The sequence below is a fragment of the Myotis myotis genome, unplaced genomic scaffold (genome assembly GCF_014108235.1).
Source record: "Myotis myotis isolate mMyoMyo1 unplaced genomic scaffold, mMyoMyo1.p scaffold_m19_p_1, whole genome shotgun sequence".
Taxonomy (NCBI): Eukaryota; Metazoa; Chordata; class Mammalia; order Chiroptera; family Vespertilionidae; genus Myotis; species Myotis myotis.
This window is the reverse complement of record NW_023416313.1, coordinates 132,856,695-132,871,070: the sequence shown is the minus strand read 5'-3', so window position 1 is coordinate 132,871,070 and position 14,376 is coordinate 132,856,695.

Here is a 14,376-nt window from a genome sequence, read left to right as displayed (position 1 = left end):
TTTATCCCGTCTATTCCCTCTTCCACCTCCACCCATTCCCTTCTACCCCTGCAATCACCACAGTGTTGCCCATGTCCATGAGTTCTCACTTCTTTTTTCTTTTTTGCTCAGTCCCTCCACCCTTTAAGTACTTTTATGAAGGAACACAGAAGAAATCCTTAACAAATGGGATGGAATGTAGCTTCACAAGCAAGAACAAATTTTGATAGAGCAGCCTCTCTCAACTCAAGACCTACAGTAGACCTAAAAGCTGAGATTTGCTGAAAAACATCAGCTCAGGCAGACAAGCCCACAGTGAGGAATCTGAGAGATGTGGGTTCTATTTGATGAATATTTCAAGCTGACTACATACCACTGCATACAAATTGCTTGGTAAAAATGCACCTAAGCTATTCAATTGTCAGGGATTTCATGTGTATTTAATCACCTACAATTTTCCCTTTATTTCATTTTATTATTTTTTCCATCACCATTTATCCCCCTGTATCCTCTTCCTCCTCCCTCACACAACTGCCCCCACAGTCACCACTGTTGTTCATGTCCATGAGTTCTTTCTCTTTTTATTTTTTGCTCAATCCTTTCATCCCTCCAAACACACACACACACACACACACACACACACACACACACACACACACACCAAAGAGGTCTGCCTGCTTTCTCTACCTATGAGCATGTCTCTATTTTGCTTGTTAGCTTAGTTTGTTCATTAGATTCCATACACGAGTGAAACCATATGGTACTTGTCTTTCTCTGACTGGCTATTTTCACATAGCATAATGTTCTCTAGGTCCATCCATGCTGGTGTAAAAGATAAGAGTTCCTTCTTTTTTATAGCAGAGTAGGATTCCTGTGTGAATGTGCCACAGCTTTATTATCCATTCATCTACTGATGAGCATGTGGCCTGCTTCCAAATCTTGGCTATTTTAAATAGTGCTGCTATGAACAAAGGGATGCATATGTTTTTTCAAATTAATGTCTCAGGTTTCTTCAGATGTATTCCCATAAGTGGAATCACTGAGTCATAAGGTAGTTTCATTTTTGATTTATTGAGGTAACTCCATACTGCTTTCCACCATGGTTGCAACAGTCTGCATTCCCACCTGCAGTCCACAAGCGTTCCTTTTTCTCCACATCCTTGCCAGCACTTGTTGTTTGTTGATTTATTTTTTTCCTTTTAATCTTTATTGTTGAAAATATTACCTAGGTCCTCCTTTTTCCACCATTAACCTCTTCCAGCCCGCTCCCATCCTCCACCCCCCAGGTCCTCACCACCCCATTGTCTGTGTCCATGGGTTATGCATACACTGTATATGCATATGAGTTTATTGGTTTATCTCTTCCTACCCACCTTCCCCTGCCTTCCCTCTAAGGTTCAACAGTCTGTTTGTGCTTCTATTTGGACCTCTTTTGATCATCAGCTTATTTGGTTCATTAGATTCCACATATGAATGAGATCATGTGATTCTTATCTTTCTCTGACTGGCTTATTTGGTTCAGCATAATACTCTCCAGGTCCACCCATGCTGTCGCAAATGGTAAGGGTCCTTTCTTTTATTGCTGCACAGTATGCCACTGTGTAAACGTACCAGTGTTTTTATCCACTCATGCTGATGGGCACTTAGGCTGTTTCCATGTCTTACCTATTGTAAATTGCTCTGCTGTGAACACAGGGGTGCATATATACTTTCTGATGGATGTTTCTGGTTTCTTAGATATGTTCCTAGAAGTGGGATCAAATGGGAGTTCCTTTTTTAATCTCTTGAGGAAACTCCATACTGTTTTCCACAGCGGCTGCGCCAGTCTGCGTCCCGCCAGCAGGATGTAGGGTTCCTTTTTCTCCACAAACTTGTCAACACTTATCTTGGTTAATGTGTTGATGATAGCCATTCTGACAGGTGTGAGGTGATATCTCATTGTCGTTTTTGATTTGCATCTCTCAGATGATTAGTGACTTTGAGCATTTTTCCATATGTCTCTTGGCTTTCTGTATGTCCACTTTGGAGAAGTGTCTATATAGGTCCTTTGCCCATTTTTAATTGGGTTGTTTGTGTTCCTTTTGTTAAGTTGTTTGAGTTCCCTATATATTTTGGAGATTAACCCCTTATCAGATGTATCATTGGCAAATATGTTCTCCCATGTAGTGGGGTCTCTAGTTATTTTGATAATGGGTTGTTCTGTTTTTTTGTTTTGTTTTGTTTTTGCCATGCAGAAGCTTTTTATTTTTATGTAGTTCCATTTGTTTATTTTCTTCTTAGTTTCCATTGTCCTAGGGGATGTATCGGTAAACATATTGCTATGGCAGATGTCTGAGATTTTGGTGCCTATGGTTTCTTCTAGGACTTTTATGGTTTCATGTCTACATTTAAGTCTTTTATCCATTTTGAGTTTATTTTTATGTATGTGTAAGTTGGTGGTCTGGTTTCATTTTTTTTTTTTTGCATGTATCTGTCCAATTTTTCCAACATCATTTATTCAAGAGACTATCTCTGCTCCATTATATGTTCTTTCCTCCTTTGTCAAATATCAATTGAGTGTAATGGCTTGGGATAATTTCTGGGTTCTTAGTTCTGTTCCATTGATCTGTATGCCTGTTCTTCTGCCAATACCAGGCTGTTTTGAGTACAGAGGCTTTGTAGTATAACTTGGTCTTTGGTATTGTGATTCCTCCCACTTTGTTCTTCTTTCTCAAGATTGCTGCAGCTACTTGGGGGGTCATTTTTGGTTCCATATAAATTTTTGGAATATTTGTTCTTGGTCTGTGAAATATGCCATTGGTATTTTGATAGGGTTTGCATAGATTCTAGAGATTGCTTTGGGTTATAGATTCTAGAGATTGCTTTGGACATTTTAATGATGTTGAGTCTACCAATCCATGAACATGGTATATTCTTCCACTTGTGTATATCTTCCTCTGTCTCTTTTTTCATTGTCCTGTAGTTTTCCAAGTACAAGTCTTTTACCTCCTTTATTAAGTTTATTCCTAAGTATCTTAATTTTTGTTGTTGTTGCAATGGCAAATGGGATTTATTTTTTTAGTTTCTCTTTCTGACGGTTCACAATTGTGTATAAAAATGCTATGGATAGCCCTAACAGTTTGGCTCAGTGGATAGAGCATTGGCCTGCGGACTCAAGGGTCCCAGGTTCAATTCTGGTCAAGGGCATATGCCTTGTTTGCAGGCATATCCCCAGTGGGGTGTGTGCAGGAGGCGGCTGATCAATGTTTCTCTCTCATCGATGTTTCTAGCTCTCTATCTCTCTTCCTTCTTCTCTGTAAAAAAAATTAATAAAATACATTTTAAAAAAATGCTATGGATTTTTGGCTGTTAATTTAGTATCCTGCTACAGTTCCAAATTCATTTATTAAGTCTAGTAGTTTTTTGATAGACTCTTTAGGGTTTTCTATATACAGTATCATGTCATCTGCAAATAATGAGAGTTTTACTTTCGCCTTTCCAATTGGATGCCTTTTATTTCTTCCTCTTGTCTAATTGCTGTGGCTAGGGCTTCCAGTACTATATATTTATATAGATATAATGGAGAAATATGCTAATTAACGTGGACGCCATAACAGGTCAGCGGGACAGGAGGAGGTTACACGCACAGTGTCAGGGGCAGGGTGGCAGGGGCCTCTGCGCACCTGCACTGGGGGGGGGGGGGAGGTGATCAGCAGTGGCCACCGATGCTTCAAGGGCTGGAGAGGGAGGCAGGGCTGGACTGGCAGCGACCGTGGCTGCTGCAGGGCCTGGGAGCAAGGCAGGGTCGGACCCGCGACTCGTGGGTGGGTGATGCTGCGTGATTTTGAATCTCACACTGGGCTCCTAATCCTTTCTAATAATAATAGACAAACATGGTAATTAACCATACCTCCGCTTCCCATTGGCTAATCAGGGTGATATGCAAATTAACTGCCAACCAAGATGGCTGCTGACAGCCATGCAGCTGAAGCAAACAGGAGGCTTGGTTGCCCGGCGATGGAGGAAGCCAAGGTTCCCTCCCAGCTCTGAGCTCTGGATGCAACAATGTTGCAATTATAGAAGCTAAACAAACCCTAGGTACCTACTTTCAGCCAGCCGGCCTCGGAGCTGGAGCTGCAACAAAGTTTCAATTACAGAAGGTAAATAAATCCTTTAGCTAGGATTATCCAAACTAATATATTTACCAGGGTTTAATTTTTAATTAGACGTGCTTGGAAAGAAGAAAAAAGCCAAGGATGATTCCAAAATGTTTGACTGGGACAACAGGAAGGATGAATCTTCTATTCACTGAAATAGAAGACTGTGGGATTGACAGTTTAAAGACAATGATAAGGGATGCTGAAAAATAAAATCTAAAGCTGTGCATCCTACACAGGTAGCACCTGTCCAGAGGAAAATGTCTTCTACTTTGCATGAAAACAAATGTTCTGTCTCTGAGAAAAACCAAAAGTTTTGTTTCAGTCATGTTAAGGGATTTATTGTACATTTAAGTAAATTGTCGAGTAAGCAATTGAATAAACAAATCTAAACTTCCCTGAACAGGTGCAGAAAAGAAATATAATTTGGGAGTTACAAACTTGACTATACTATTTTAAACCATGAGACTGGATAACTTCATCTATGGAGAGGGAAAAATGAAGGAGAAATCTAATGATGGAGGTCTGGAGTCTCCAATGTGAAGAGATCAGAGTGATAAGGAGAAACCAGCAAAGACCAAGAAAGAATAACCTGTGATGTAGGAGAAAACTCAGGAGGACTCCTGGAAAAAATAAAGAAGTGTTAAATGCTGCTGACAAGTAAGTTAAGAACTGAGAAGTGCACTACCAAAGTTAGCAATATGGCAGTCACCAGTGACTTTGACAAGAGCAGTTTGGTGGAATAGTAAGGAAGAAAGCTTGATTTGATTGAGTTTGTGAGAAAAAGGGAAGTGAGGAATTAGAGATAGCAAGAAAAGACAACAGAAGTTTTGCTATAAAGGAAAGCAAAAAAAATGGAGTAGTTACTGGAAGTTATAACTACCCTTTTTTGTTCGTTTGTCTTTTTGTTTGTTTGTTTGTTTGTTTGAATTTTAGAGAAACAGTTACATGTCTGTATACTAAAGGAAACTTACCCAGTAGAGAGAGGGAAACTAATGATGCAGAAGAAAGAGGACAAAATTAATGGAGTGATATTCTTGAGGAGACAATAAAGGATGGGATCTAGGGCACAAGTGTGATGACTTCAGCAGCTAAGAGCACAGACAGTTCCTCCATGATAAGAGGAAAGGCAGATAAGAGGAAAGACAGGGGCACTGATGCAGGTAGGCAGGTAGAAGTAGTGATGGGAATTCTGGCATGTCTATTCCAGTTGTTCCATTTTCTTGAAGAAATGGTAAGGAAAGTCATTATCTGAGAATGAGAATGCAAAAAATAAAAAAACACAGTCTGATACAAAAGAAAGGAGTTGTGATAATGCCATCCCTAGGCTTATATCCTATAGAAATGTGTGCACATGTGGTCATAGCCCCTGTACTATAATAATTATAGCATAATTGCTCTTAATTATTGGTAACATTATTTTTCTAAAGAAACAATTACAATCATCAAGACAGTGGTTACCATTAGGAGAAAGGGAGGGGACTCTGATCATGAATGAACATACTGAAAGATTCTCAAGTGCTAGCAATGTCTTATTCCTTAACTTGGATTATTTGTTAAAATTGTGCATGTATGTTTTATGCACTTTTATCTACTATTAAATTTCTACACTAAAAAATATTTTTAATCCCTTAGTCTTGCCATTTAAGTTTAATCTAGTCACTTTTGATTTTGAACTGTCTCATTGGGTAAATATAACAATACAAGATTCTCCCCCTCCCCTCCATCTTCCTTCTCCTCTGAAGATGATACGTATTGACAGCTAGAAAGAGGCATATGGTCCACATGTGCTTTCTGTACTCACTAGCATCTATTAAGGTGTAGCTCACCCAACCTGGTTACAGGACATCATGAACTGGTATCTAATGCATATGTGCTCAGTTCCTGCCCCAAGTCCATAACAACCTCAAAGGCAGTGCACTATTTATCCTCCTCATTCTCACCTGGGCCCTCTTTTAGCCTACCACCCCCCTCAGCACTTTTGCATGGCCCTGCAGGCTCAAGAAACTTCAGCTGCTTTCTCTGTGCTGCTTTGATGAACGTGAGGACTAACTGAGGCTACCCAGGCTTACCCACTTCCTCATCCCTTGCTGTACATCTTCTTGCACCATACCAGGAAAATCAAGGCGCAAATCTTCATGCTCTGGCCAGCTCCCAAATCTAGCATATTTCGCTGGTTTCCTTGTCTTCAAATCCATTCCCCGACAAGTATCCACCTTCTGCATCTTCTTTATTTTCAGATATGTTTTATAAACTTTGTTATTAGTGCATCATGGTCTGACTTTTAATATTTAAGAAAAGCTTTGGTGATCTAGAAAATTCTCTAGTGCCTGGTATTGGCCATTACCTTTACTTCTGTCCAGTTTTGCTTCATGTATTTTAAGTATCTTATTTGGCAAATATTTGTGGTTGTTATGTGTTCCTTGTGTACTGACCTTTTTAATGAAATCTCCTTTATCTCTTCTAATTGCCTTTGCCTTGAAGCCTATGCTGTATGGTATTGATACAGTTTACTCAGCTTTCTTATGATTATAGTTTAACATGGTATATTTTCCCATCCACTTATTTTCAATCTATTTTGATATTTCCCTACAGACCTCTAAGGCTCTCTTTCCTTTATCTTTTTCTCTCTGCCCCTCAAATTGAATAATTTCTATTGATCTAAAAGTTTATTGACTCTTATTTCTATCATCTTCAACCTACTATGAAGCCCATTCAGTAAATTTTTACTTCAGGTATTATATTTTTCACCTCTAAAATATACATTGGGTTCTTTGTTATATTTTCAATTTATTTGCTGAAATAACTTACTCATTATAGAAATATTTTCCTTTATATATTTAACATAATTACAATCACTGCCTTAAAATCCTTGTTTGTTAAATCCAACATCTTATTATCTTTGAGTCACTCTTTCTCTTCAGTACGGTCACATTTTCTTATTCCTTCAAGGCCTGTACTTTTGGATTGCATCTTAGACATTGTGAATGATACATTACACAGATTCTTGATTCTGTTGTTTCTTCTACGAGTTTTATTTTTGTTTGCTTGTTTGGCAAAAAATGTCACTAGGCTGAACTCAAACTCAAAACTCTAAAATCCCAGTGCAGTTCTTTTATCCTTTACAGGGAAGGTTGGAGTCTTCCTGCATGTGTGGCTCAGGGCTCATTCAACTATTAGGGCAGTTGATACAAATAATTTGGTCTCTCTCTCTCTCTCTCTCTCTCTCTCTCTCTCTCTCTCTTTCTCTCTCTCTCTGTATCTCTCTTCTCCTGGACTCCTCCCTTACTTTTCAGCTGCTGTGGCTGCCTCAAACTCTATCCTTAGTGAGGCTATGGGTTTTCAATCCATGTTTTGGCTCCCTGCTGTGATAACTGGGACTTATCTTCAGGCTAAAAACTATAAGAAATTGTAAACCCACTAAGTGCTGTTCCCTTCTTCCACATGTCCATATAAAATATATACATATGTCCCTACTTTGGTTTGCTCCCTAGCACCTTCAGATGGTTGTGTTTTCTATTTTTTGCACAGTTTACAGTTATTTGTGGAAGAGTTACTCTAATAGGAGCTACGAAGCCATTGTCAGAAGGAGAAACTAGCACTTACCATTAACGTCCAGAAATTTTGTGGCAATTGCTCCTAGTATTTGTTGTTGTCCCATTGTTTAATCTAGATAGAAACTCAGTGAAATTTTTCCTTCTTTCTGTACTTCTTTGTATCAGTCCTTCCCTGGGGCTATAAGATTCAACCTCACTGTCTAACTTTAATGCTGATAGGACTAAAGGAAATAAAAATGGGGAAAATGCATAGATAAATATTTCAAAATTTCCCTCTGAAGTGCAAATATATTGTGGAAGAGCTAACACATTTAAATCACTGTTAGAACAAATTAGGTTGCTGATCTAGGAGGTCTTGAAAGAGAAGGACCTGTGAGAGGGGAGAGTCCAGAGGAGATAACAACATGTAGAGCTGGGCGAGGGACAGATGTGGGGGAAGCCCCTCGGTGAGGTGTGAGATGGGAGAAAAGGCTGACATCTAGTAGATGAAGGATGTGCTCCAGAGACAGTTTAGAGCCCAAGAAAATGGGCAATCCCTAAATGTTAGAATTATAGCTTCGTGGCATTTTAAACCTAAAAAATGCTTACCACATCACCTAAATCCAAAACCTTTATATGGAGACAAGGAAACTAAGTCTCACGCTTTGCCTGTTTCATAATCTAGTCAAGGAACTCATTCCTCTCAGGACAGTGTTGGTGCTATCATCCTATTTAACAATAGCCTGGGGCCTGTTCGCATTTGTGTTTTGACTAATCAATGTTCTGTATGAGAGCTGTAGGCCTGAGCCACTCAATTCATCCTTAAACAAGCTGGAGAATTCTAATACAGAGCTTTTTGTTCTTTTTCTGCATTATCTTGGAGTTTTAATCACAGCAGAGTGCATTGGGGCTTTCTTGTGATTGCATATAATACACCAGGCTCCAGCTCTCTTTTTAATAATGATAAAGCCACGCAGCCTCTCATGGATTGCTTGGTTTCGTGTTCAGGTAGAGGTGGCTCACAGGATACTGCAACAATTAATTCAGATTAGCTCATAAATTTATTGAAGGCAATCTCTATCAGGTGTTCCTGTCTGTCTCTGTGACTGCCATTAACAATAATAAAATGATATGAGTTTCATACTCCCTGATCCCATGCTGCCTTCTGATTTAATCATTAGTCAGAATCTGCATTCTTCCCTAAGGTATCTTTTTATCCTCTCAAATACAAATGAGAAGCTGAAATCAGTGAATTTAAGAAATTATCCTATATAATAAAAGGCTAATATACAAATTGTCTCCTCAACCAGGAGTTTGACCAGAGGGGGGGCAAGCCAGCCAACCACCTGTGTCCCCTCCCCCCAGCTAGCCCCGCCCCCAATCGGCACCCCCCACACTTGATCGGGGGCAGAGCCGGCCCACCAACTGCCCACAGCCCCTCTCCCCCACTGGCCCGGTCCGACCAGCCCTGATCAGGGCAGGCTGGCCGGACCCCTCCTGTGCACAAATTTATGCACCAGGCCTCTAGTATCCTATATAAGAAAGCCTAATATGCTAACTGTCCGGTCATCCATTAAACCAATCAAAGCATAATATGCTAATGATATGCTAAGGCCACTCAACTGCTCACTATGATGTGCACTGACCACCAGGAGGCAGACAGTGAACAATCGACCAGTCACTATGACATATACTGACCACCAGGGGGCAGATGCTCCAACTGTTAGGTTAGCTTGCTGCTGGGGTCCGGCTGATCAGGACTGAGGGAGGTGGGCCGGATGTGCCCTGGAGCCCTCCCAGAGTCCCTCCCCAGCTGGCCAACCTCCCACATCCTTCCCCAGCCCCAATCATGCACCAGTGGGGTCCCTCAGTCTGGCCTGCACCCTCTCGCAATCTTGGACCCCTTGGGGGATGTTGGAGAGTCAGTTTTGGCCCAATCCCACAGGCCAGGCTGAGGGATCCCACTGATACACAAATTCGTGCCCTGGGCCTCTAGTTTTAAATAATGCTTTTATGTCCACAGGTTTGTTCTCTCCTCTCAATATCTGGGTTAACATCTTCTGGACAAATCAAAACACATCAAGATGAGTATAATTGTCTTTATACTCAAAAAGTAGTATATGCTTCTAAAGACAGCAGTGGCCAAATGAAGGGAGAGTAAGCTATTGTTCACAACCTAAGATTAAGAGTTGTTGTGGAATTTTTTTAATAATGCACCGTATCCTTCTGCCCTCTGACCAATCAACAAGATCCCAAATAGTAACTAAACAAATAACCCCAAAATGTCCTATGTACCAAAGAGTAATCTAACTTTTAGGGAGAATAAGCATAAGTAATGGGACTTCTTATTGCCTTCACTTAAATAAAAAATATAAATTAATGTAAAAATCTACAAATATTCACCATGTTACTTTAAAGCTGTAATTGTATATCCCAAAGATAATTTAACATCTAGCATTTGGGACTTAAACAGTCAATGTGACAGCATAGGTAAATGCAACTCTTGAGTCCTCCCACAACCACATCAAAATTACAGCTGAACTTCAGAACAACCATCATTTAGAACCACCTGAAATCTATCTGAATGGAAGTCCTACAACTATGGAATTAAAGAAGAAACTACATCAGTGGTGGTGAACCTATGACACGCGTGTCAGAGGTGACACGTGAACTCATTTTTTTGGTTGATTTTTCTTTGTTAAATGGCATTTAAATATATAAAATAAATATAAAAAATATAAGTCTTTGTTTTACTATGGTTGCAAATATCAAAAAATTTCTATATGTGACATGGCACCAGAGTTAATTAGGGTTTTTCAAAATGCTGACATGCCAAGCTCAAAAGGTTTGCCATCACTGAACTACATCAAGACTGGTAAGGGGACAGAGATACAAAACAGGCTGGTCCCACACCCAGGTGTGGCAGTTTATAATCAGGTATATAAGAAGGCTATCTCAACTTCAGAGGTCCCCTCTGAGGAGCAAGGGATCCAAGCCTCACACCAGGCCACCCAGCCCAGAGTTCAGTACTGGGAAGAGAAGTTCCCATAACTTCTGGCTGTAAAATCTAGCTGGGATTGTGGCTGAGGATGACAGAGGGCTGCTGGAGTCCCAGGCAGTTCCTCTTAAAGAGTCCATGCACAGACTTACTCAGACTTACTCCATCTGAGCTCCAGCACTTGGGGCAGCAGTTTGAAAGGAACCAAGGACATACAGGGAAGAACTAAACTGTCTGGCATCAGGGGAGACCTGAGTGGGGGGCAGTTTTCTGCCAGACAGAATTGCTGGCAGAGGCCATTATTCCTTTTCTGAGACATTCCCTCTTCACAGAGATGGCAGGGGAGCACCATATCTGAGTCGCCATCAACCTGGCTCCAATTGTTTGCCCTGCCCTGGTGATTCCTTGAGGCCCCAGCCCACCCAACTTTCAGGCCCACCCAAGCTGTTTCCAGTGACTTTTCCATACAAATGGCCTGTCTTGACTCATGTTTCAGACCTTTGTAAAATCTCTCAAACAAGCAGCATCTGTCCTCAGCATGCCACACACCTCTCATTAAGTGGCCCCAGGCCTGGCACTAGCAGTAGCCAACCTTGGTTCACAGCTAAACCTCTCCTGGACACCTCCAAGCCCAGCACAAGTAACAGCCATCTGAAGATCACTTTGTAGTTCATGCAGGTGGTCCTGTACAGAACACAGGTGGCAGCTGACCTTGGTCTGCACCTCCCAGGAGGCCCCAGAGGCAGCACACCTAGAGGACACATAGAAGCACCACCCAACTGTTGCAGGTGGCAGGAACGGCACCAGCTGCTAGACTGGTGGGGTCAGACTGGACCTGGGTGCAGCAACCTTGGTACTTGAGTTCTGGATATGAAATAATTTATTTAGAAAATCACATAGGTAGAAGTAATTCATAAAAGAAATATGCTGAGGAAATTAGTTATAGAGGTAAAGGAAGGGCCCTTGGAGCTTGGGAGTGAGGAAGGTAATCATAATGTGCCTACAGCAAGGGGGAAGAGAGGGGGGAAGGGAAAGATGGGGGCGTGCTCCCAGGACTGAGAATGCACTGGGTCCTCTGCCCTAAGGGTTTTAAGTGTGGAGATTTTAGGGGAGGTCCCAGGGGAAGATCTCAATAGAATATTCAGCAGCTTTCCAGGTGTGTCCTTTCAGGGTTCCAGGGCAGGGGGGTCATTATCCAATGCAGCTGGTCCTGAAGTCGGCCATGGGGTTCCTTGTCTGTTTTTTTGGTTTTTCATGTCCTGGAGCTAAAGTACAACTGAGGCCTACATGTTATCTCTAGGAAGGAAAGGTCAGGGGGTCCAAACCATAGTTAAAAAAAGAAAAGAAAATGCATATTTACATACATGACTCAGTGGGGTTAGCCTTGTAAATGATTTATAAATAAAGTATAAATGACTTTATTTACATTTAAGAATGTAAATAATGGTGGTATCAATATGGTTTTTAAGATAAATTATGCTTTATATCACTTTGAACTTTTTCTTTAGAAACTAGCTCCCCTGACCAAAATGCATGAATAGATAAATTACCACTAAGATTTATGTAATTTTTGGCCCCATGATGCTCTGTTAACCAAAATCTGTTTTTTATGTATCATAACTCCTTGAGTTTTTTTGAAAAAAAATGAAAAATATAAAATAAGAGTCATACTTGATTAGTTTGGAAAAGAACACATTTCTTGTAGTTTAGCACTATAATTGTATTTTTGATACACAATATATCCCTGGGAATTTTACTTCAAAAATAATCTTCTAGGAGTCTGTCTCAAGACATTAACACATATAAGTACTCATAATGATTAATACAAAAATGTAATGTCTGAAGTTTTAAACCAAGTTAATTAATGTATTCCCTTTTTTAAAACAGGTCTTTATATTGTGCCACAAAATGGCGCTGAGTACAATATTTCACATTAAAAACTAAAAACAAAATTAAATGCAAAACTACCTCAAACACATTCCCTTAAGGATAAGCAAAAGAGAAAAATATAAACAGATGAAGGTGACATCAAGTAAAATTTTGATTATACTGGTGAAAATAAAGACTGCTGCATTATTTCAGATAGAAATAAAAATATGTGCAGAGTTTCTCATCTACTACAGTTTTTTAAAACAATTGAATATTTGAAGGGAAGAAGGACACTTCCAGAGGAACCACCCTATGCAGGTGCTATGGTGAGCTCTGGGCATTCAGTAGGGAACAAAACAGACATGTTTCCTGACCCTATGGAATTTACATGAATGAGACAGACAAGAATTGAGACTATACAATTTTACAAATCATGGTGAAACAACCAAGTGCCTACTTTACATTAGGACCTACACACCACCAGTTCCCAAAAGCAAATATACAGCCTTTTTGTTGTTGGTTTTAATGTTTTTATTGTTAATTAATATGAATGGTAACAAAAATAAATGACATTATAAAAGTTTAATAAAACTTACCTAGGTCTCATAATCATTGTCTCTGGGCTATATAGTTCCTGACTTCTTTTTTCTTAAGTCATATTGAAGCCATAGTGTTTACTTCACATTGAAAAAATATTGTGAAAAATAATAATCCATTTCAAAGATGGCTTCCATATATATTTAACCCTAGCGGTGGTTTCACACAGAATGTATGGCCCTTGGCTCAGCCAACATGAAAAATATAAATGGATGTATGTAGTATGGTTGCCATATTCAATCTGGTTTTTAACCACCAGTTCCAGGCTCCATAAAATCAATTCGGTGGAGACAGCTATTGATCATAAAATCTCCTAAAGCAAAGAAATCAACTCTATCCATTTTTCCTCATATTGCCAACAGCTCCTCAAGGTCAGGGAGCATGTCTACTTCATTCTGTAAATCTTCATTAGGTCTAGGACAGGCCTGTCCACAAAGGGGGCCCTTCCAGGTGCCTTTGAGAGAAGAGATTAAAGGTTTCAGTGAGTTATTTTGCCTAAAAGTAAATTTGGCAACTTGAAACAGTGAATAGATAAATCTGTCTGATAAAAAAAAAATGCACATGAGAAAGGAGAGATGAGATTAGAATTGTGCCTGGGTTGGGGCAGCCTGAGGAAGGCCTGGAAAAACCAGGTCAGACAACTGGATCTCTGTAGAAAATAAAAAGGTGTTAAAAGAAATTCTAGATGCATATCTCCTCCAAGGTTCCCATTCATTTGTTCTGAAAGAATTGTAATGCTTAGTAATAAAAGGGAACCTCAAGGAAATCAGGAAGCGAGTCAATGATGTTTGTTTTTAAACATGTTGAGCTTGACTTGACACTAAAGATATAAACGAAAATATTGAATCAATAGTTTGCAATTTATTTGGAACTTAAACTCTGCCTCCTTTCTTAAAATTAGTAAATTCACTTCATTAAATTCAAAGTAACGTGATACAATTGTTTTTGTTTTTAATGACAGCAATACAAAAGCCCACTAAAATAGGGAAATAAGCATTACCAGATATCAGGGAATTAATTAGGAAAAATTAAAAATTTAGAGCTAAAGCTGAAAAGTGAGGACGGCCTTCTGGATACGTGATGTTTGAGCAAGAAACTGAAGAATGGGTTTGAATGAGACCAGAAAAAAGATTTGCAGACAGAGAGAATGGCATGTGCAAAAAGCCTTGAAGCTGAGAAGGATAAGAGGTACGTGGCCAGTTCAGAACCATCAAATGGGAGTCCAACAGACTCCCCAGACCTTTCGATCTTAAGAGTCACC